Here is a 22,298-nt window from a genome sequence, read left to right as displayed (position 1 = left end):
TTTCATCCATATGTGGGAATTTTCATCTATACTTATATTTTTACTTTTCTGTAAACACATTTTACTGTCTCTAAACACCTTTTCTGTTGCTTCAGTTTTTCTTCTGTCCTAAAGCTCTCTTAAATTCCTTCCTTCTCTATAAAACCTTGTGTGGATGTGGCTGTCTTTTTCTTTCCAATAAGATTGCGTCTCTGCTGTCTTAAACTAATACATCTTTGGGTAAAGGAGAGAGGAAGCATACACTTGCTGGATGACCTTGTTTTTCCACAGATTTTGCTAGGTGTCCTATATTATGTCTCATTTAATTCACATAGCACTCAGGGAATGAGGAACTATTCTGCCTCTTGTACAAGTAAAGAAACTGGGCATAGTGAATTTAAGTAACATTCCCAAATTCCCTCTGATAAAAAGCAACATTGCATACATTTAAATCTTTTTCTCTTTTGCATCAAAATCTGTTCCTGCATTCAGATGTCTTTCCCTATATGTGTGACTATTTCATTTCCCCAGCTCTCTGATGGCAAGGACTGTATAATGAGAATTTTTATCTGCTAGGTAGCTGTCACATAGCTGACCACAGAATGGGCCTCAAATCTGCATTTAAGTCCTTGTATAACTCAGTTGTCTTTTACAGTGTTTTTCTTATACTACTCATTTTAAATGTATAAATTTATAGTTGGAAATGGTATATTTTTCCCTGTAAGCAAAAAATAACTCATATGAATAATGAAGGCTCTTTCAAAAAATCTGGCTATAGCATCTCCAAGTAGGTCATAAACATAGAAAAGTTTCTCATGTTTCTTGATTTTAATTTTTATTTAATATATTTTAGTCTGTGCATGGCAGATAATATTTCTTAGTTTATATAGCTTTGTGTGCTCCTCAAACTTACTTTTTGCAGATCGTTGAATCTTCATTGAAGGCAAAAAACATCTTTGAAAAAGTACTTTAAAAAGGCTTTTTTAAGAGGGAGGGTATATTATGTATACCTATGGCTGATTCTTGTTGATGTTTGACAGGAAACAACAAAAATCTGTAAAGCAATTATCCTTCAATTAAAAAATAAATAAATTTTAAAAACTAAAAATAAAAAGGAATGCATTTGAGTCAACTCTATTGAGGTGGTTGGACCAAGAGCCTATTATACAGAGTGAAGTTAAGTCAGAAAGAGAAAGACAAATATTGCATATTAACAAATATATATGGAATCTAAAAAGATGGTATCAATGATCCTACATGCAGAACAGGAGAGGAGATATAGACATAAAGAACAGACTTTTGGGTTTGGTAGAAGAAGGAGAGGGTGTGATAATTTGAGAGAATAGCATTTAAACATATCAGTTCAATTCAGTTCAGTTCAGTTGCTCAGTCATGTCTGACTCTTTGTGACCCCATGGACTGCAGAATGCCAGGCTTCCCTGTCCATCACCAACTCCTGGAGCCTACTCAAATTCATGTCCATTGAGTAGGTGATGCTATCAAACCATCTCATCCTCTCTTGTCCCCTTCTCCTTCCACCTTCAATCTTTCCCAGCATCAGGCTCTCTTCCAATGAGTCAGTTCTTCACATCAGGTGGCAAAAGTATTGGAGTTTTAGCTTCACCATGAGGTCATTTAATGAATATTCAGGACTGGTTTCCTTTAGGCTGGACTGGTTGAATCTCCTTGCTGTCCAAGTAACTCTCAAGAGTTTTCTCCAACACCACAGTTCAAAAGCATCACTTCTTTGGCACTCAGCTTTCTTTACAGTCCAACTTTCACATCCATATATGACTACTGAAAAAACCATAGCTTTGACTACATGGACCTTTGTTGGCAAAGTAATGTCTCTGCTTTTTAATATGCTGTCTAGGTTGGTCATAACTTTTCTTCCAAGGAGCGAGCATCTTTTAATTTCATGGCTGCAGTCACCAACAGCAGTGATTTTAGAGCCCCCCAAAATAAAGTCTGTCACTGTTTCCATTGCTTTCCCATCTATTTTCCATGAAGTGATGGGACCAGATGCTATGATCTTAGTTTTCTGAATGTTGAGCTTTAGGCCAACTTTTTCACTCTCCTCTTTCACTTTCATCAAGAAGCTCTTTAGTTCTTCTTTGCATTCTGACATAAGGGTGGTGTTATCTACATATCTGAGGTTGTTGATATTTCTCCCAGCAATCTTGATTCCAGCTTGTGTTTCATCCAATCCAGCTTTTCTCATGATGTACTCTGCATATAAGTTAAGTAAGCGATGTGACAATATACAGCCTTGACATACTCTTTCGCCCATTTGGGGCCAGTCTGTTCCATGTCCAATTCTAACTATTGCTTCTTGACCTGCATACAGATTTCTAAGGAGGCAGATTAGATGGTCTGGTATTCCTATCTCTTGAAGAATTTTCCACAGTTTATTGTGATCTACATGGTCAAAGGCTTTGGCAGAGTCTATAAAGCAGAAGTAGATGTTTTCTTGGAACTCTCTTGCTTTTTTTGATGATCCAACGGATGTCAGCCATTTGATGTCTGGTTCCTTTGCCTTTTCTAAATCCAGCTTGAACATCTGGAAGTTCACGGTTCACATACTGTTTTTTGAAGCCTGGCTTGGAGAATTTTGATCATTTCTTTGCTAGTGTGTGAGATGAGTGCAATGGTGTGGTAGTCTGAGCATTCTTTGGCATTGCCTTTCTTTGGGATTGGAATGAAAACTGACGTTTCCCAGTCCTGTTTCTTAAAAAAAAAAAAAAAAAATTACCTAAAAAAGGCATGTCTAACTTTGAACTAAACCTTGGTGTGAATTTAGATGTGCTTAGGAAAGTCAGTGTTTAGTACTTTGCCTTGAATTTGGTATCTTAAAAAGACAATTCATTTTAAAAATTTAAATTAAATAATATGTCTAAAGATATTTTCCAGGTCCAGCATGTTCTTGGGTAGAGGGAGCAAATTACAAAAAGTTTTTACTGAACTAATACATATCGAGGTGAGCTGTGAATGACTGACAAGCAACTCAGAAACTACTCTGTAAATATTACACATCTATTGTTTATCATTTAGCCTAAGCCAAGCTACTTAATAACTGAAAAAGAAGCTTTAGGTGATTGGATACTATTTCTTCACAGATCAGCATGAATTTCTTCCTTGTAACATGTATACTAAGACAAACAGAAGTCATATAATACTACTTAGGTTAAATGAAAAATGTTATATAGGTTCTTTTGTCAACCATTTCATATTAATTATGTAGGATGGAGGTGTGAGCTTCAGGATATTAAAACAGAAAATAGGCTTGGTTCTTGGTCTAGTGGGATTTGCACTATGACAAGGGAAACGAGACATTGGCTTAAACAACCCGAGATACATTTAAAACATTCCAAGATATAACTGGTGAGAGAGGTGTAGATGAGTTCAGTAGAGACGGCCAAGATCTAGAATGGTCAGGGTAATTGTTTCCAAGGAGGTACAATTTGAGAGGAGCCTTCAAAGAGGAGCAGGAGTTTTGTTAGATGGAAACCAGGTGATATAGCAATTAGAGTGAGTGGGAAATGAAGGTTAAATTTCAGAAATCCCTTAGAATGATGAAAATGAAAGCTTTGTTCAAATAACAAAATTTTATTTATTTTTTTCTTAGCTTGCATCTATCATTGACCACTGGTCTTGATTAGTGCATGTTACCATGTTTGATATCTCTGCTCTTTTATCATTTGTATGATATAAACTTTGAATTCTTAGACATAAGTAATCCATTCCCTTGAGGGTCTGATCACTTGATGGGACCCAGTGATCTTAGCGGCTAGATGATTGATCGCTTTGCACCCTATGGAGCACCATCCTATCAAGCTATATCCTAACAGCATCAAAACCTGTAACTTCTGGAGAAGCTAAACTAGGAGTGTTATAGCTTACTTCTACATAGTCTCCAGCTGTGCATGAACAGCTTGACTTCTCATCTATTTCATGGTGAAATCGAAATTTTCAGACATTCTTTTTTCCCTTTGAGCTACCAAGATTTTGCGCTGCTTCTTTACTGGTCATTTCCTGAAAGTGTTGGAGGATTTGACTATCCTAAATCACTTTTTGTAGAACCAGCACATCCCTATAATGGTCTGAGGCTTCTCCTTTAATTATTGATAAGGATTGCCTTGAGAGGAGTCAAACAAGAGACCAGACTGAAACAGGAATCTGTTGGGTTCCCTGTTGCATGTTTTTAATTCACACGCCCACATAACTACATCCAACAGAGGTGACCTGAATTTTCTCCTTTGATGTTGCATGCCATAAATTCCCATAGCAGGTCAGGAACAAAGAGGGCATTTTAAAGCTTTTTTCTAACATTGCCCTAGCAGTTACTGTCTGAGTCCCAGGAACCTGCTCCTGATTTTAGAATCATAAACATCAGTAGGACTGAGATGCTTGCAGAGTGACTTTGATTTCTCTTGGGTGGTCAAAACACAGCATGTGTGATATTTTTACAAACCATGGTTCACAAAGCACATAGTTCTAGAGCATTTTGTTTTCATCATGTTCGTGTCAGTGGAAACAGTCGTGCTTCCTGATGTCTTACAGAGATGGCCTTTTTGGTAATTTTAGGCTTCATTCCCAAGGATCCTGCATGTTGTCTGACCCTTATTCCTGAGGAAATAAGTAGGACTTGGACTGACCTGTTGTGGATAATGTACTTTCTCTAAGAATGGCAGAAGTAAAAACATCAGACTAGGATGCTCTCCAGAAATAATAATGGGGAATCGTATCCTGTTTTGTAACCTCTTTGTACTTTGCTCTCAGTGTGTTCGGTGGGAATATCATTTTTAAAGGGCCATTATACTCTGAAAGATATAATTTTGCATTAAATTTGTTTTAGAATTAAGGAAGATGAAGATAAGTTGAGGAAGAGAAATAAGACATTATTAACAGTTTATAAAATTGGCATAGATACACCTATAGAAAGTTTTTGAATGGGTGTTAATTTACAAGTTGACATTTTTTCCCTCCAGCAGTTTTATTTAAACTGCCTGTGATGGTATGAAGATAAGAATGAATATCAATACTTAACCAGCACTTCTTTTGAAGAAAATATTCTGGAAATCAGGTAAAAATAATACAAATAATTTTAGGAATGCAATTTCCCTTTGTAAAAATAAACTATTTTCTTTATCAAGTTTGCTCTACAGATTCCTTCAAGAATTATATTTACTATCAACTTGATAGTTTAAAAACATTCCTTTGTTTCTAATATTTCATTTCTTTATAAACAGCAGAATGTTTTACTACAGCATACATTCATAAATTCATTCCTTTAATAAAGTTATATTAGTAATATAATTACTTTTGTTGAAATATGTTAGAGAGTACAGAACATGTGCCTATTTGATTTGACTCGTTATAATTCTAAACAAAGGAAAGAGGTGAGATGTATGGAGAGAGTAACTTGGAAACTTACATTACCATATGTAAAATAGATAACCGATGGGAATTTGCTGTATGTCTCAGGAAACCCAAACAGGGGCTCTATATCAACCTAGAGGGGTGCGATGGGGAGGGAAGTGGGAGGGAGGTTCTAAAGGGAGGGGATATATGTATACCTATTGCAACACACTCCAGTACTCTTGCCTGGAGAATCCCGTGGACAGAGGAGTCTGGTTGGCTACAGCACACGGGGTCGCAAAGAGTCAGACACAGCTGAGCGATTTCACTTCACTTCACTTCACTTCATCGGTGATTCATATTGAGGTTTGACATAAAACAACAAAATTCTCCAAAGTGATTATCCTTCAATTAAAAATAAATTAAAAAATATTTCTTTTAAAAATAAATTTTTATCAAATAAATATATGCACACATATTTAAAATGCAAATATTTTAAAGTTAAAAAAAATCTAAAGAAACAAACCATTTGGCAGCAATGCAGGAAGGAAGTCACTTTTAACTTCTTTACATTTATTTTACTTCCCTGTTTTTTGAATAATGTACATAGGCCTGCTCATGATTCCTCAGCTTATATCTTGTTGTTTGATTTTTACTGCAAAAGTTGAAAATTTAAGCTCTCTGAAAACTCTATAATTTTTTGCTCTATTCTTACAAAAGTATAGCTACATCACCATTTTAGTTTAAATCCAGATCTGAGTTTTTAAGTATGAAGACTATACAAATAGTGTTTAACTTTGAGACTGGAAATATGATATGATTATATTCCTTTCGTTGTAGGATTGTTGCTTTCCCTTGAATTAATAAGTGCTTGATTTACTTTTCTGTTTCCTCCATCGGCCTTCCTCATTCCCTCTCTCCCTTCCTTCCTTTCTCCCTTTCTTGTTTTGCCGTCTGTCTCAAAACTTCAAAATCTTTCTAAAACACTCCTGTCTTCAATTTCCTATGTAATCAAGTGGGTTAGATCATCTATGCCATTAAAAAATATTTCTTTAAAGATGTAATTCTTCCTGGGCCCTCTGTTCTTCCAATTTATCTTGTCTAGCTGCTCTCTAAAGCAATGTGCAAAAATATGTCATTCGGGGGCTTTTTTGACTGTCATCCTGGAAATTTGTTTCCATTTTATGATGTCACAACCTCTTCCTTCTAGAAAGTATGTCTTCCTTTTTCTAGGTTTTTTTTTTTTTTCTTCCATGCTGGTACTTATGTTCTGGTAATGTTTTCAAAGAGATTCTACAGGTAATAAATATTTTACAAGCTTGTATGTTGAGAAATATCTATTTTACCTGATACTTGCTTGAATCTTTGACTGGGAATAGAATTATAGGCCTAAAATAACTTTTACTCAGAACTTTAAAAGCATTTTTAAAATTACCTTCCAGTTTCTTATGGTATTGAGATGATCAATGTCATTTTGATCCTGATATTTTATATATCACCTACTTTCTCACTAATAAAATTTTGAGATATTCTCTTTATTTCTGTTGTTACACATTTTATCAGACGTGTTTTAGTGTAGGTTTTTATTCATTCCTTGTCTTGGGACACTTGATAGATCTTTTTAGTCACAATACTTATGCCACCAATTATGAGAAATTTCCTTATATTATATCCCTAATCATTTTTTCAGTGACATTTTTTTCTCATCTCCATTTCTTTTTTAATTTGATTAGTTCATCAATCTGTTTATTTGTTTATTTTGGGTAGTGCTGGGACTTTGTTGCCACGCGGGTTTTTGTCTCCTTGCAGTCAATGGGGGCTACTCTCTAGATGCGGTGTGCAAGCTTCTCATTGCAGAGGCTTCTCTTGTTCTGGAGCACAGGTTGTAGGCACACAGACTTCAGTAATCGTGACACATGGGGTCAGCAGTTGTGGCCCCCAGGCTTAAAACACAAGCTTAATGGTTGTGGCACATGGGTTAGCTGCTCCTTGGCATGTGGGATCTTCCTGGATCAGGGATCAAACCCATCTCTTCTGTATTGGCAGGTGTTTTCTTTATCACTGAGTCACCAGGAAAACTGAATTACCATTTCCTGAATTAGCATCTGTGAGTATTATCTCCATTGACAATCTACTTTTTTAAGTTTTTTCTCTCCTCTATGTATTAATTTTTCTTTTTCAGTTTATTATTATCTTTTTAACATTTTTACTAAATTTTCTTTCTTATGTTTATAGGTTAAATTAGTAATTATATGCTTTGTTCATTGTTTGCTTCTTATGTTTTTTATTGTGCCTTGTTTTATTTCACTAGGGCAATATTTTCCCTCATATTTGTGGATATTATTTATTTTTCCTTTGACATTCTCTTCTTCTCACTGCAGATTCACCATTCTGAGTACCTTCATTCCTTTCAGTTGTTTCCTAATTTTTCCTTGATGGATTCCTAGTGATGGTTCTTGACTTTCCAATCTTATTTTTGAAAGTGGTGTTGAAAACTTAATTGGAATTTTGTGCACAGGAGTGATTTCTGTCAGCAGGTAGACCTCACTTTTGATCCATTGGGTTGGCAGTTGCCTTTTTTGATGGGCAAGACAGCACATTATTATCTGTATTGGAGGTTGTTTCTCTTTTGGAAGATATTTACTCAAGAGAAAAATTTGTATTGTTTTTTTGAGCACTTAAACCCCCTGGGACTTAGCTGGGGAAGATTGAAGTTTCACACTTCCCTGTGTGCTTAGACTTTCATATAACCTATAACCTTTTGCATTTTGGTACCAAGTGTCTTGGCTGCCTTTTGTATTACAGTTTAGGCCATTCTAGTTCAACTTCTCCAGACACCATTTATTTCCTTTAGAAATGAGAATTTAATCCTCTCATTCCTTTACAGTGGTTGTGTGATCATAAATAGGTGCCTAAATGTTCCTCTTACCATTTTTCAAATAGTCTGTCTCTTTTCAACTCGTAGCCTCAACCCCACCTTTGACAATACCTGGATATTCCAATGTCTGAGCTTTTCCTGAAAATTTTTGTGTAGGTATGTTTGTTATTTGTGATTATTATATGCTGTTTGTCTTTAATTTATTCTGTTAAATACAATTCCATTATTATACCCACTTTCTGCATTTATATATTGTGATTTAGAGTTATAAAAATCCCTAGTTTTAGAAAATATTTGGGTTTGTGTGGTAGACTGGTAATGGCTTCCAAAAAAATATGTCCATGTCTTTGTTCCCAGAATCTGTGAATGTTACCTTATTGGTGAAAGAGCCTTTACAGATGTAGTTAAGTTGAAGACATGGAGATGAGAAGACTATCTTGGATTATCAATATAGGACCTAAGTGCATCACAACAGTTCTTATAAGAAGGAGGCAAGGGGAGATTTAATACACACAACAGAGAAAGCAACATGAAGATAGAGGCAGAGACTCTAAGACAATAAGACAGGAATTGCCAAGAAATATAGAAATCATCAGAAACTAGAAGAAGCAAGGAAGGGATTCTTCTCCAGAACCTGCAAAGAGAACATGGTTCTACCAAAAAGATTGATTTCAGCCCATGAAACTGATGCTAAACTTCTGGCATTCAGAACTGTAAGAAAATAATTTTTTTTTCAGCCACTAAGTTTATAGGAATGTGTTACAGCAGCCACAAGAACCAAACGCAGTTTGTATTAGCGTTTCTTTTTCTCCTTCGTGCTTTGTGATGAATACTGAAGAAGGAAGATGTAGGAAGATATTTATTTCACCTTCTAGAAATGGGCATACTTTAATTCATAAGATAGTTTTATTTCTCATAATTCTATCCCTGACATATGAAGTATGCTCACTTTCAGAAGTGTTGGAGCTTTCTCAGATATAGAATTTTAAGAGTGTTTTTATGTATTCCTCTCCTCTTATTACGCAGTGGGAAAAAAGAAAACAAATGAGTTGATGTGCTCAGTTGTGTCCGACTCTTTGCAAAGCTATGGACTGTAGCCTGCCAAACTCCTCTGCCCATGGGATTGTCCTAGCAAGAATACTTGTGTGGTTTGCAGTTTTTTCCTCCTGAATTACCATTTCCTCCTCCACAGGATCTTCCTGACCCAGGGTTCAAACCTGAGTCTCCTGTATCTCCTTCACAGCAGGCTGAGCCACTGGGGAAGCTGCTATCTCCAATCACATGGACCCTGCTCCTTCCCTTGCCTTTATTACACTTTATTTTCCCACTCCAATAATCTGTTGATTATATACTTAGTGTTGGGCATTGTGGTAAGCTTTGGAAATTAAGAACCAATAAGTCACTTTTATTGCTCTCCATGAGCTCATCATCTATTGGCATAGAAAAGAAACAAAAGCACAACATTTACTTGGTGTAAGACATAAATCCAAAAGCAGAAATAAAAATCAACAACTGAAATATGATATTGTAAGTGCTAAATTAGAAATATGAGCAAAATGCTGTGGTCTTACAGACCCATAGCAAATAGCTGCACTTGACAGAGATGGAGAGGATTTATGAAGTACAACTTGAACAGGGTCTTGGGAGGTGACCTGGAGTTTTATGGAGAATTGAACAAGGAAAAGGCATTTTTTTAGAAAGGACTGCCTCAACACAAGACACATAATGTTAAAGAGCATGGTTTGATTTGGATGGCAAGATATTTAATATGCTCAAGCATAGATTAAGGGTGGAAGAGTTTAGGGTCATGAGACTGTAAATATTGGAATCAGATTATGATAAATACATGTTTGCTATGTAAAGAAGTACAGGTGTTTATTATTTTTGAAATGAAGAAAAATGGGCTTAAAGCAAAAAAAAAAAAAAAGTGGCATGGTCCATCAGGAGGAAAATTCTGGCAGAATTTTGATTATTGGAAGGATGAAGAGAAGCTAGAAGATCAATTAGGTGTCCCTTGGAAGAGACCAGGTGAGCAGTAGATGAAAATGACCAGATCCAAAGCAGAGGTGATGAGAAAAGATGAGAGAAGGCAATGAAGAGATAGTTATGAAGCATACGTGGCAAAGTGATGGAAATCTACTGCTCAGTGGAAGCGGTCAGGGCAATGCTGGCTCTCACGAAATGTGATTGGAAGTTAGCGGAGAAGAATCCAGTTGAGCCTGGGGGTGGGCAGAGGAGGTGACACTTCAGTGGAATCTTAAAAGAAAGAAGGAACAAAGCTATACGAAACAGAGAAACTGTGGCAGCAAGGCTCTCCGAACACTGGAGATAATCGGAGAAAAGACATGAATGTGAGCAACAGATTGGCTGCTGCATTAATTCCAGGTGCTGTGCCTCTTGTAGGGTAAGAAAGGCTATTGGGATGCAAGGTATAAAGGAACCAGTCAATGGAAGTCTCTGGGTGATTTTCCTCATCATTTCTTTCCCTAAATGTTCATTTTCACATTTACGTAAATCTTTATGCCTGGACCAATGTTTTGTCCACTTCTTATACTTTCTTTCTTCCTTTAAAAATATACTCAGAACTTCTGTCTTTAAGGATAGCCATCCTAATGTCATGTTCTTGAGAGAAATTTATACAGATTTGGACTCATTAAAATTATATACCACTGTTTTGTACTCTTGTAATACACAGTTTATTAAGTCAGCACATATCTAGCCAGTAGAAGGGAAGAGTCGAGATACTGTTCATGGCTCCCACTGGAGTTCAACACACTAATGTGTTCTCTTTTTGACCTGTGTTAAAGAAAAAGACAGCACCTCATAGCAGGTCTTTATAGTTCTCTGTATTTACAAGTATCCGGCCATGTTTGACTATTTCTTCTTGAGCTTTGTTTTCTGAGAAAAAGAAAGCAGGAAAAGAATAAACTTTATAGTGTGTGAGCTAAATAGTATATTCTAAAGTGCTTTAGCTCAGAGATTTACATAACTTTTTGAGCATATGCCATAGTTAGAACCAATTTCCTTTAATTAAAAGTCTCAAAGTTAATTAATTTAGCTAAGATTTGGGGACAAAATGACAAACATGGCAACAATTCCCCAATCTAATTAAATAGCGGTTAGGATCTAAAAACAGCTCTTTACTGAAAGTTTTAAAAGTGGAATCACAGAAATTTATCTGCCTCTGTGTTCAACAGCCCATCATATCCTTTTCTAATTGGAAGTTTAGGTCTGATCACTGGGGTATAGGCTCAGAGACCTCACGATAGTAGTATGTCGCCAAAGATTAACTCTTCAGGATTATCAAAATCAAGTCTAAATTTTAATAACAGCAACCAGAGCTTCAGGTACAGTATAACAATGGTTTTAGAGCCAGTGGTGTATAATATTAACTTGAATTTAGCACCCTTAATTCTGGTAGGCTTGCCACACTTGACAATATCCCCTGACTCAGAATTTCCCCTGGATAGTCCCAAATATCCGAGTCTGAAGGCTGAGAGTAGTTATAAAGAAAAATATATGAATGTAATCTTCATGTGTTTTCTATATGTATATATATGTAAGAGTTTGCAGATATAGTATTTCACCCATATTAGAATTAATATCTTGGTACTGTAGGAGAAGGAGGAACCAAGAAAAGCTACAGAGAAAGAACTTCAGGTAGGCTGGCATTTTCACACCCTCAAGTTGCTCTTCATGACTTGTTCATGAAAGCCTGGCTTTATCTCAAAGACATTCCTCTGTCTCCATAGCAACTCGATTCTAGTCCGTGCCTGAGCACTGCCACCCTGCATGGGTCTTAATATACTAGAGTACATCTGCCTACAGTTTCTATTTTTTTTCCCCTGAACTTGTTACTGCTCTAGTATCCTAGGTCTGTTTCTGGGGCCCAGGCAGACGTAGCTGTGTGAGCTGGAGCAGTGATTTGACTGGATGGATCCTACTGACCTGAGGGTGCACGGGGACCACTCAGGATCCCAAGTGTGATCCCAGACAATCTGAAGAGAAGGACAGCAGTTCAGTCCTGGCCACTCAGAAGACCCTCCCTTGAAGACCTCGGCACTTGCCCACTACTCAGTTTCCCACAGGATCAGGCTTCAGCTTTTACCTCTCACTAAGCTTCTCCCCCAACCCCCACCCCAGTGGCGCTAGTGTTGTGGGTTGGATCCCTGGGTCAGGAAGATCCCCTGGAGGAGGAAATGGCACCCCACTCCAGTATTCTTGCCTGGGAAATCCAATGGACAGAGGAGCCTGGCGAGCTACAGTCCATGGGGTGGCAAAGGGTCCGGCGCGACTGAACGGCTAAGCACGCACGCAGGCAGGCATGCGAGGTTTGTGACCATCCCGATTTGTCCCAATTTGCGACTTCTCTCCATTCCCCTGTAGTTTGTAAGTCTATTTACTTTGATCTGAATCAATCTCGTGCTTTCTAACCGCTCTAGTTTTCTCAACCCCATTTGCCATCATCTCCAGTCCAGTTAGACTACTTTGCACATTCTCTTCTAAAGCCTCACTGACACCGATACAGCAACACAGAGACACTTACACATACACATTTGATATCACTTCTTCTGGAGCCATGCTTTCTCTTCCCATTCTAGTCAGTAATTTTTTCAGATTATACAGTTCATCTCTCTCTCTGTCTCTCTGCATGTTGCATTCTCTCCTTTTTTCCTATTTCTAATCTCCATATTTGACCTCCTTTGCTTGCTTTATTTTTGTTGTTATTGTTTTGTTTTTATTTGTTTGTTTTAACAAGACCTTTCAATGATAGCACCTAGACTTATTTTTTACATCTTTCTTGAAACAACAAAAGTTATCGAACTGGCTACTTTTGACCAACCTGCACTCATTCTTGAGCCTGAGATTTTGCTTTTGTATTCCAATGCCTTGTTCTTTCTCTCTTCATTAATGACCCATTTGTGTAGAGTTCTGTTTTCTTTCTATCTTTCTTTTCTTCTTCCTTGTTTCTATCCTTCCTTTCTCTGTCCTTTCCTATCTCCCTTTCTTCTTTCTTTCCTTCCTCCCTTTTTTCTTCTTGTAATTTTCTTTTCAAGCAACATCACTCAAGTCCCTACTTGCTCACCCATTGGCTTCACACATCCTAAACTATAGCAACAATTCTTCTTGCTTTCCAGCTGCTCCCACAATCCTTTGGGACCCATATAGAGACAGTGGGTCTTAGACATGAGACATAGTTTAGATTGTCTGGGAAGAAGATCTAATTAAGTGTCAAAGTAGTAGGTGCTATGAGAAGACAATTGTCACTGAATGAAGGAGATGACTTTTGTGATATACTTTTAAAGGAGAAAGCAAGAGTATATCCATACATGAACATGATTTTGCATATCAGTTCAGTTCAGTTGCTCAGTCTTGTCTGACTCTTTGTGACCCAATGGACTGCAGCATGTCAGGCCTCCCTATCACCAACTCCCAGAGTTTACCCAAACTCATGTCAATTGAGTCAGTGATGCCACCCAACAATCTCATCCTCTGTTCTCCCCTTCTCCTCTGGCCTTCAGTCTCTCCCAGCATTAGGGTTTTTTGAATGAGTCAGCTCTTCACATCAGGTGGCTAAAATAGTGGAGTTTCAGCTTCATCATCAGTCCTTACAGGAATATTCAGCACTGATTTCCTTTAGGATAGACTGGTTGGGTTTCCTTGCAGTCCAAGGGACTCTCAAGAGTCTTCTCCAACACCACAGTTCAAAAGTATCAATTCTTCAGCGCTCAGCTTTTGTTATAGTCCAACTCTCACATCCATACATGACTACTGGAAAAACCACAGCCTTAACTAGATGGACTTTGTTGACAAAGCAATGTCTTTGCTTTTTTAATATGCTGTCTGGATTGGTCATACATTTTCTTCCAAGGAGTAAGCATCTTTTAATTTCATGGCTAAAGTTACCATCTGCAGTGATTTTGGAGCCCCCAAAATATAAAGTCTGCCACTGTTTCTGCTATTTCCCCATCTATTTGCCATGAAGTGATGGAGCCAGATATCATGATCTTAGTCTATGAATGTTGAGCTTTAAGTCAACTTTTTCACTCTCCTCTTTCACTTTCATCGAGAGGTCTGTTAGTTCTTCGCTTTCTGCCATAAGGGTGGTGTCATCTGCATATCTGAAGTCATTGATATTTCTCCCGGCAATCTTGATTCCAGCTTGTGCTTCTTCCAGCCCAGTGTTTCTCATGATGTAATCTGCATTTAAGTTAAATAAGCAGGGTGACATTATACAGCCTTTATATACGCCTTTCCTATTTGGAACCAGTCTGTTGTTCCATGTCCAGTTCTAACTGTTGCTTCCTGACCTGCATATAGGTTTCTCAAGAGACAGGTCAGGTAGTCTGGTATTCCCATCTCTTTCAAAATTTTCCACAGTTTATTATGATCCACACAGTCAAAGGCTTTGGCATAGTCAATAAAGCAGAAATAGATGTTTTTCTGGAATGCTCTTGCTTTTTCCATGATCCAGTGGATGTTGGCAATTTGATCTCTAGTTCCTCTGCCTTTTCTAAAACCAGCTTGAACATCTGTTATTTCACGGTTCATGTATTGTTGAAGCCTGACTTGGGGAGTTTTGAGCATTACTTTACTAGTGTGTGAGATGAGTGCAATTGTGTGGTAGTTTGAGCATTCTTTGGCATTGCCTTTCTTAGATATTGGAATGAAAACTGACCTTTCCCAGTCCTGTGGCCACTACTGAGTTTTCCTGATTTGCTGACATATTGAGTGCAGCACTTTCACAGCATCATCTTTTAGGATTTGAAAGAGCTCAACTGGAATGCCATCACCTCCACTAGCTTTGTCTGTAGCTATGCTTCCTAAGGCCCACTTGACTTCACATTCCAGGATGTCTGGCTCTAAGTGAGTGATCACACCATTGTGATTATCTGGGTCGTGAAGATCTTTTTTGTACAGTTCTTCTGTGTATTCTTGCCACCTCTTCTTAATATCTTCTGCTTCTGTTAGGTCCATACCATTTCTGTCCTTTATTGAGCCCATCTTTGTATGAAATGTTCCCTTGGTATCTCTAATTTTCTTAAAGAGATCTCTAGTCTTTCCCATTCTATTGTCCACTGTTTCTTTGCACTGATCACTGAGGAAAGCTTTCTTATCTCTCATTGGGGATGGTCTTAATAACTCTCTCCTATACAATGTCATGAACCTCTATCCATAGTTCATCAGGCACCCTATCAGATCTCATCCCTTAAATGTATTTCTCACTTTCACTATATAATTGTGAGGGATTTGGCTGGATCATGGAAAAAGCAAGAGAGTTCCAGAAAAACATCTATTTCTGCTTTATTGACTGTGCTAAAGCCTTTGACTGTGTGGATCACAATAAACTGTGGAAAATTCCAAAACAGATGGGAATACCAGACCACCTGACATGCCTCTTGAGAAATCTGTATGCAGGTCAGGAAGCAACAGTTAGAACTGGACATGGAACAACAGACTGGTTCCAAATAGGAAAAGGAGTACATCAAGGCTGTATATTGTCACCCTGCTAATTTAACTTCTATGCAGAGTACATCATGAGAAACGCTGGGCTGGAAGAAACACAAGCTGAAATCAATATTGCCGGGAGAAATATCAATAACCTCAGATATGCAGATGACACCACCCTTATGGCAGAAAGTGAAGAGGAACTTTCACCTCTTGATGAAAGTGAAAGTGGAGAGTGAAAAAGTTGGCTTACAGCTCAACGTTCAGAAAACAAAGATCATGGCATCCGGTCCCATCACTTCATGGGAAATAGATAGGGGAAACAGTGTCAGACTTTATTTTTTGGGGCTCCAGAATCACTGCAGATGGTGACTGCAGCCATGAAGTTAAAAGATGCTTACTCCTTGGAAGGAAAGTTATGACCAACCTAGATAGCATATTCAAAAGCAGAGACATTACTTTGCTGACTAAGGTCCATCTAGTCAAGGCTATTGTTTTTCCAGTGGTCATGTATGGATGTGAGAGTTAGACTGTGAAGAAGGGTGAGTGCTGAAGAATTGATGCTTTTGAACTGTGGTGTTAGAGAAGACTCTTGAGAGTCCCTTAGACTGCAAGGAGATCCAACCAGTCCATTCTGAAGGAGATTAGCCCTGGGATTTCTTTGGAGGGAATGATGCTAAAGCTGAAACTCCAGTACTTTGGCCACCTCATGCGAAGAGTTGACTCATTGGAGAAGACTATGGTGCTGGGAGGAATTGGGGGCAGGAGGAGAAGGGGACGACAGAGGATGAGATGGCTGGATGGCATCACTGACTCAATGGATGTGAGTCTGAGTGAACTCCGGGAGTTGGTGATGGACAGGGAGGCCTGGCGTGCTGCAGTTCATGGGGTCGCAGAGTCGGACGTGACTGAGTGACTGAACTGAACTGTTAGGTCATAACTGAATGGTCTAGTGATTTTCCCTACTTTCTTCAATTTAAGTCTGAATTTGGCAATAAGGAGTTCATGATCTGAGCCACAGTCTGCTCCCAGTCTTGATTTGGTGACTGTTTAGAGCTTCTCTGTCTTTGGCTACAAAGAATATAATCTATCTGATTTTGGTACAATAGTAGATATAATAGTCATCTGAGTAAAATTCACCAATTCCAGTCCATTTTATTTCACTGATTTCTAGAATGTTAACTCTTGCCATCTCTGTTTGACCCCTTCCAATTTGCCTTGATTCATGGACCTAACATTCCAGGTTCTTATGCAATATTTCTCTTTACAGCATCAGATCTTGCTTCTATCACCAGTCACATCCATAACTTGGTGTTGTTTTTGCTATGGCTCCATCTCTTCATTCTTTCTGGAATTACTTCTCCACTGATCTCCATTTAAAATACTTTATTTATTTATTTATTTTTCCTATAGAGTTAAGTAACAGAGTAGAAGCAGTGAGATGGAAGAGTAAGAGTAACTTTCATTTAATTTTCAAAAAGTACTAACTGATTGTATTTCAGAGTGTAAATAATCAAATAAGTTGAAAACTTCAAGGGTTGTAATAAAGAGAATGCTGGAATTAAGAGTATACGTAAGTCAGTAATGCCTGCCTCTCCTTTTACTTAATGAATATTTTTCTGTTATAAAGAAAATATAGTTAAAGAAATTTAGAAAAAAAAAGTAAAAAATGAAGCAATCCATGACTCTGCCCTACAGAAACAACTGTAGCTATCAACATTTTAATACCTTATCCTTTTTCTATATTGAAGGACACTCATCTCACAAAATTAGAATCACATATTACCTGGAGCTTGTTTCTTCATTTCTGCTCTTTTTTACCTAAGGTTCATATTTTGTGACTCGACAATAATAATAAGTCCTAAAAGAATGATTTTAAATGGCTGTATAACACAAATTGTTATACTCATTCTCAGTTTCGTAGACAATATAAACAACTTTATATAAAAATATTGGTTTGTCTCACTGAGGAGTTTCTTAACAAAAGAGTCTGCCTTCCTTACAAAAGAATCATTGACTTAGCACTTTCTTAATTCAGTGTTACAGAGAATCCTTCCCCAGCTCAGAGCCTGTTCACTGGCAGATTCCTCTCTGGAAGTGTTGTCTCCTATATGTTATCATGATAGACCTCCACACTGTGCTTCAGTTACTGCTCTAACACTATCATACCAGAGATATATTTCCCTGAGCACCTATATAACATATAATGTCCACTGTCTCCAAATTCATTCATTATCCCTTTGGCCCACATTGCTTTCATCTTAGTGTCCAGCAGTACCTAATATGCTATGTTCACTTGTTTCTTTTCTCCCTTTACCCCCTAGAGTCTGAGCTAAATGAGAACAGAGATTCTGTTTTGTTAAATACTTTATCCCCACTGCCTCAAACAATGCCTGGCACATAGTAAGTGATGGAGAAATATCTGTTTAATAAATAGATAAATAAAAAGAAAAAACGCAGGAGTCTTTTTGCTTGTAAGCTAGTTGCTTTCCACAAAGCTTGTTCCAATTTATATACTCATAAGCATAGAATAACCCACTTAGAATATTACTTTTAAAATTGTCAAACAATAGGAAATCATGTACTATATTTCAATATTACTTTAGTTTTTATTTCTTTTATCTCTTTTTTGAATTATCTGTTCCTTTTATATTTTTCATCAAGGTGTTTGTTTCTTTCAAAGAATATGCCAGAGTTTGTATGCATTATGTTGAAACTTTTCATATTCTTATAGGTATTTTCCCTTTTTCATAGCATTCTCTCAATTTTTCCTTATGTTTTATGACATCTTAGATAAAATGAGTGGAATCGATTATTTTAGGATTTCTTTCAGTGAGCTCACCTACACTGTTGCTATAAATTTCAAACTTGTCTCCCTATTTTTTTTAAATTTGTCATCCTTATTTCAGTGACTTGTTTGGAGAGTCTTTTTTTTTTAATATTTATTTCTTTGGCTCTGCTGGTCTTCGTTGTGGCAAGCAGCCTCTTTAGTTGCGGCATATGAACTCCTAGTTTCGGCACATGTGATCTAGTTCCCTGACCAGGGATCAAATCCCAGCTTCTTGTCTTGGGAGCATGGAGTCTTAAACACTGGGCCATCTGGGAAGTCCTTGGAGTGTCATTTCTTATTTTCACTTCATTTTTTTTTCTTAATATCTACTATTCTCTTTTCTTTTTTAAAATGTGCATTTCCATTGTATTTTCTTTATTTTTATTTTGAGCCACTTCCTTCTTACATTATAGGGATTGAGATCATGTCTTCAAGAATTTTGCTTAAAATTCCTGTTTTAATATAGGATATGTTCAGTTATTGCCCTTCTTTTGGTAATGCTCTTTTCCCATTTTCTCCATCATATTCTAAAATATATACTTATATATTTTATTTTAATATATTTCTCCATCATATTTTTATACACTTTATATTTGTTTTCTATTTGTTTAGCATTAAATTAGCTTATCCAATATCATGTGTATACTCAGATGACACATGTTGTTTTCTTACCATCCATTTCTTGGTGGTGAAATCCCCTTCTTGTCACCCCTGCTGGTTGACAGCTCGATGTGCAGATCTCCAAGAAGCATACATGGAGTGTAATTTCACTCTCTAAAATGTAAAGACTGTCTCCTCTATTTCAAACCTTGTTGTTTCATAAGCAGGAAAAGTTGCAATTCCTAACATGTGCCTTTCTCCACTGTCTTCCTACTTCTGCTACCATCTACATTGCTTTAACCAAATTTTAGGGTATAAGATATCACATGGTAATCTTCTCTCTCTCCTCTCCGATTTTCAAATACTAATGTCACAATAGGAAAAGATGGTACTGTGAGGATATGCCTTTATCCCAAGAAGCAGCACTTTCTATTGATACCCAATAAAATCACGACAATCCACGTTTTGGCAGGGGGAGAGGATCCATTAATCAGAATACAGTTTATCAAGAAATGTTGAAATACTTTCTTGACTTTCAGAGAGATGACTAGGACTAGTCTGTCTATCTGCATAGACCACCCAATGTTTTTTTCTTAGTCCAATAGCATTAGCTTTAGAACAATGGTAAATAACTAGTCTCTTTAAACTTAGTTTTTAGGGTTGTTATAAGATGTGTTTTTCTGTTTAGGTTTTTCAGTAGAAAATTGGTTGAAATCAACTTATTATGGCAGGTGTTATAGAAAACTGGCAATTTGATAGTAACGTTTTATAAGCCTTTCATTTTAATTCATCTGTTCCTCTATCCAAAAGTGACTACCTTCCAAAGCATTGCAGGGAAAAATGTATAGATATAGAATAAAATTATTATGGGAAATTTCAATACCACATAATGTCACTAATATTTTGTCATTATTATACAATGCTTAGAAATTTTCCTTATAACTTCATATAGAAATATCATACTCTTATCATTTTGAATGTCTTTTTAATTAACTGAAAGATAATTTAAAATTATATTTGTTTTTGTTATGTATTCTAACTTCATATCTGTAAATACAAATATCTGGTGGTAAAGCTACCTAAACTATTAAATCTCTTTTCAAATTAGTTGAATTTAGCAAAAATTATCTAGAGTTTTTGTTTAAATTACCATGGCCTATAGAGTAGTAGACTTTTTCTCTATAAAACTTAGATGGAACTGAGGGGGAGGGGGAACAAACTGAAAAACTATTTCCAATACTATCCTAGTAGTAATCTTTTTGATGAAAGAGACCACATTTCGCAAAGTAGATTCTTTCATAATCTGTTTGTAATTAAAATATGTCTATGTTTGTTTTAGCCAACTGGCCATAAGAAAATATCCTAGACTATGAATTCAGTAAAGTTCTTTTAAATGGTGGTGTATATTTCGTTTTATGTAGGTTATTAGCAATCCTTCTGCACTTATCATAAAATCTTTTGTTTTTAGCATGCTGAAATTGCTGCAGAAGAAGCCAGATCCTTGGGGTGATGACTATAAACTTCTAATGTTTAAGACTGGTGACCTTGTTGACTATTAGGAGCTAGTTGTTAGTTTTTAATAAGAGAACAAGAACACAAAACTTGTTCTTTATAACAGATGAAAATGGAATATAGAATTATAAGGTGGTGTTAAATCATGGAATTTCTGAAAACTAGGCAACTTTCAAGCAATAGTTAATAATTCTTTTTTTTTAGTAGTTAGAATTCTTGATTTTCCGCATCTCTATTGCCTACATATACTCAAATACTTTGGAATAATATGTGGTTTCAACATATAAAATTGTTACAACTGAATCACTAAAAGGTGCCAAGACTTTATTATTACTGTCATTGTTATTTCTATTATTATCTAACTTTTAAATTTAGTTTTATTTTTTACTGTTACTACAGGGGAAAATTTTTAAGGGGAAGTTTGATTTTTTTTTTGAGATATAGTTGACATATAACATTCTATTAGTTTGGGATACAGCATAGTGATTTGATATTGGTATTAACTGATTTTTTTTTTTAAACTTAGAGGCAATGTTAAATTAAATCTATCAATGACTCCTATTGAACATTGGAAAAAAATGGAAATTCATTTCTGCCCTAACCTCCATTCATAATTAATTTTAACACCTTAATTACTAAATTCTCTATTACCACATTTGTCAAAATTGATCCTATCCACTAGATACTATTATCTGATCCTATTTCTCTCACCTGCTTTATTCATTCTTGGATTTTTGATTTGTCTTATTTTAGTAAGATGATGTCCAGTTTGAAGATAATGCCATTGGCCAGCTAAAGGTTAATGGGATGGAAATGCCAAGTTCAGCATGCAGATGTGATATTACCATTCCTATAGGAAGTTGCACCAGATGATGTTCTGTGGCTTCCCCAAGTAAACAGGGGGAGAGAAATGTGGATGTGGCAGATTCATTGTTTTAATGATGGCTAGGGAGGTGCTTAGGCTTCCCGTGTGGCTCAGCAGTAAAAGAATCCACCTGCAATGCAGGAGCCGCAGGAAATGCGGGTTCAGTCTCTGGGTTGGGAAGATCCCCTGGCGGAGGGCATGGCAACCCACTCCAGTATTCTTGCCTGGAGAATCCCATGGACAGAGGAGCCTGGCTGGCTAGGCCCTAGGGTCGCAGAGTCCGACATGACTAAAGCAACTGAGCAGGCATGCATGCATTGGGGGGCTGGTTATTGTCTATATAATTGCAATAAAATGCTATACAACCCTTTAATTGGATTAGAGTATTCAAAAGCATAGATTTGATTTGAAATAAAATTCCATCATATTTTTGTGTCATTATCTTATTGATGATGATGGTGGCTATTATTTTTAAAGTGTTTTTCTTTGAAGAATATGCAAACAATGTATGAAGTTCAAACAAACCTGCAGGTTTAAAAGGTTACTTTTCTCTTTAGTGTTTCACTTGTTTTCTGCAATTTTGAACTCTCACTTTTATGTGTATTTTAAAGAGAGGAAGCATTTGTCTTAACTAGAGAACAAAACAAAATTTAATTAAAGTAGTTATGAGAATAAGAGAAATTGTGACGTTAAGATAATATGTAATATTGAAAGAGTTTAAAGTAACTATTCCTATCTCCCAAAGTGGTATGATTGCAATTTCCCTAAGCTTAGAGAACTTTGTTTATAGTTGTTTAACTTTGCGATTAGATATAATAAGTCAGTAT

At 36.7% G+C, this 22,298-nt stretch overlaps 1 long non-coding RNA gene across 3 annotated transcripts in view; it reads left to right on the top strand.

The window, feature by feature from the left end:
* Nucleotides 1-22,298, top strand: part of LOC102176916 — a 673,837-nt gene that overhangs the window by 192,349 nt on the left and 459,190 nt on the right. The gene's annotated exons all lie outside the window — the stretch shown is intronic.

The sequence above is a fragment of the Capra hircus genome, chromosome 1 (genome assembly GCF_001704415.2).
Source record: "Capra hircus breed San Clemente chromosome 1, ASM170441v1, whole genome shotgun sequence".
Lineage (NCBI taxonomy): Eukaryota > Metazoa > Chordata > Mammalia > Artiodactyla > Bovidae > Capra > Capra hircus.
This window is presented reverse-complemented; position numbering and strand designations above follow the sequence as displayed.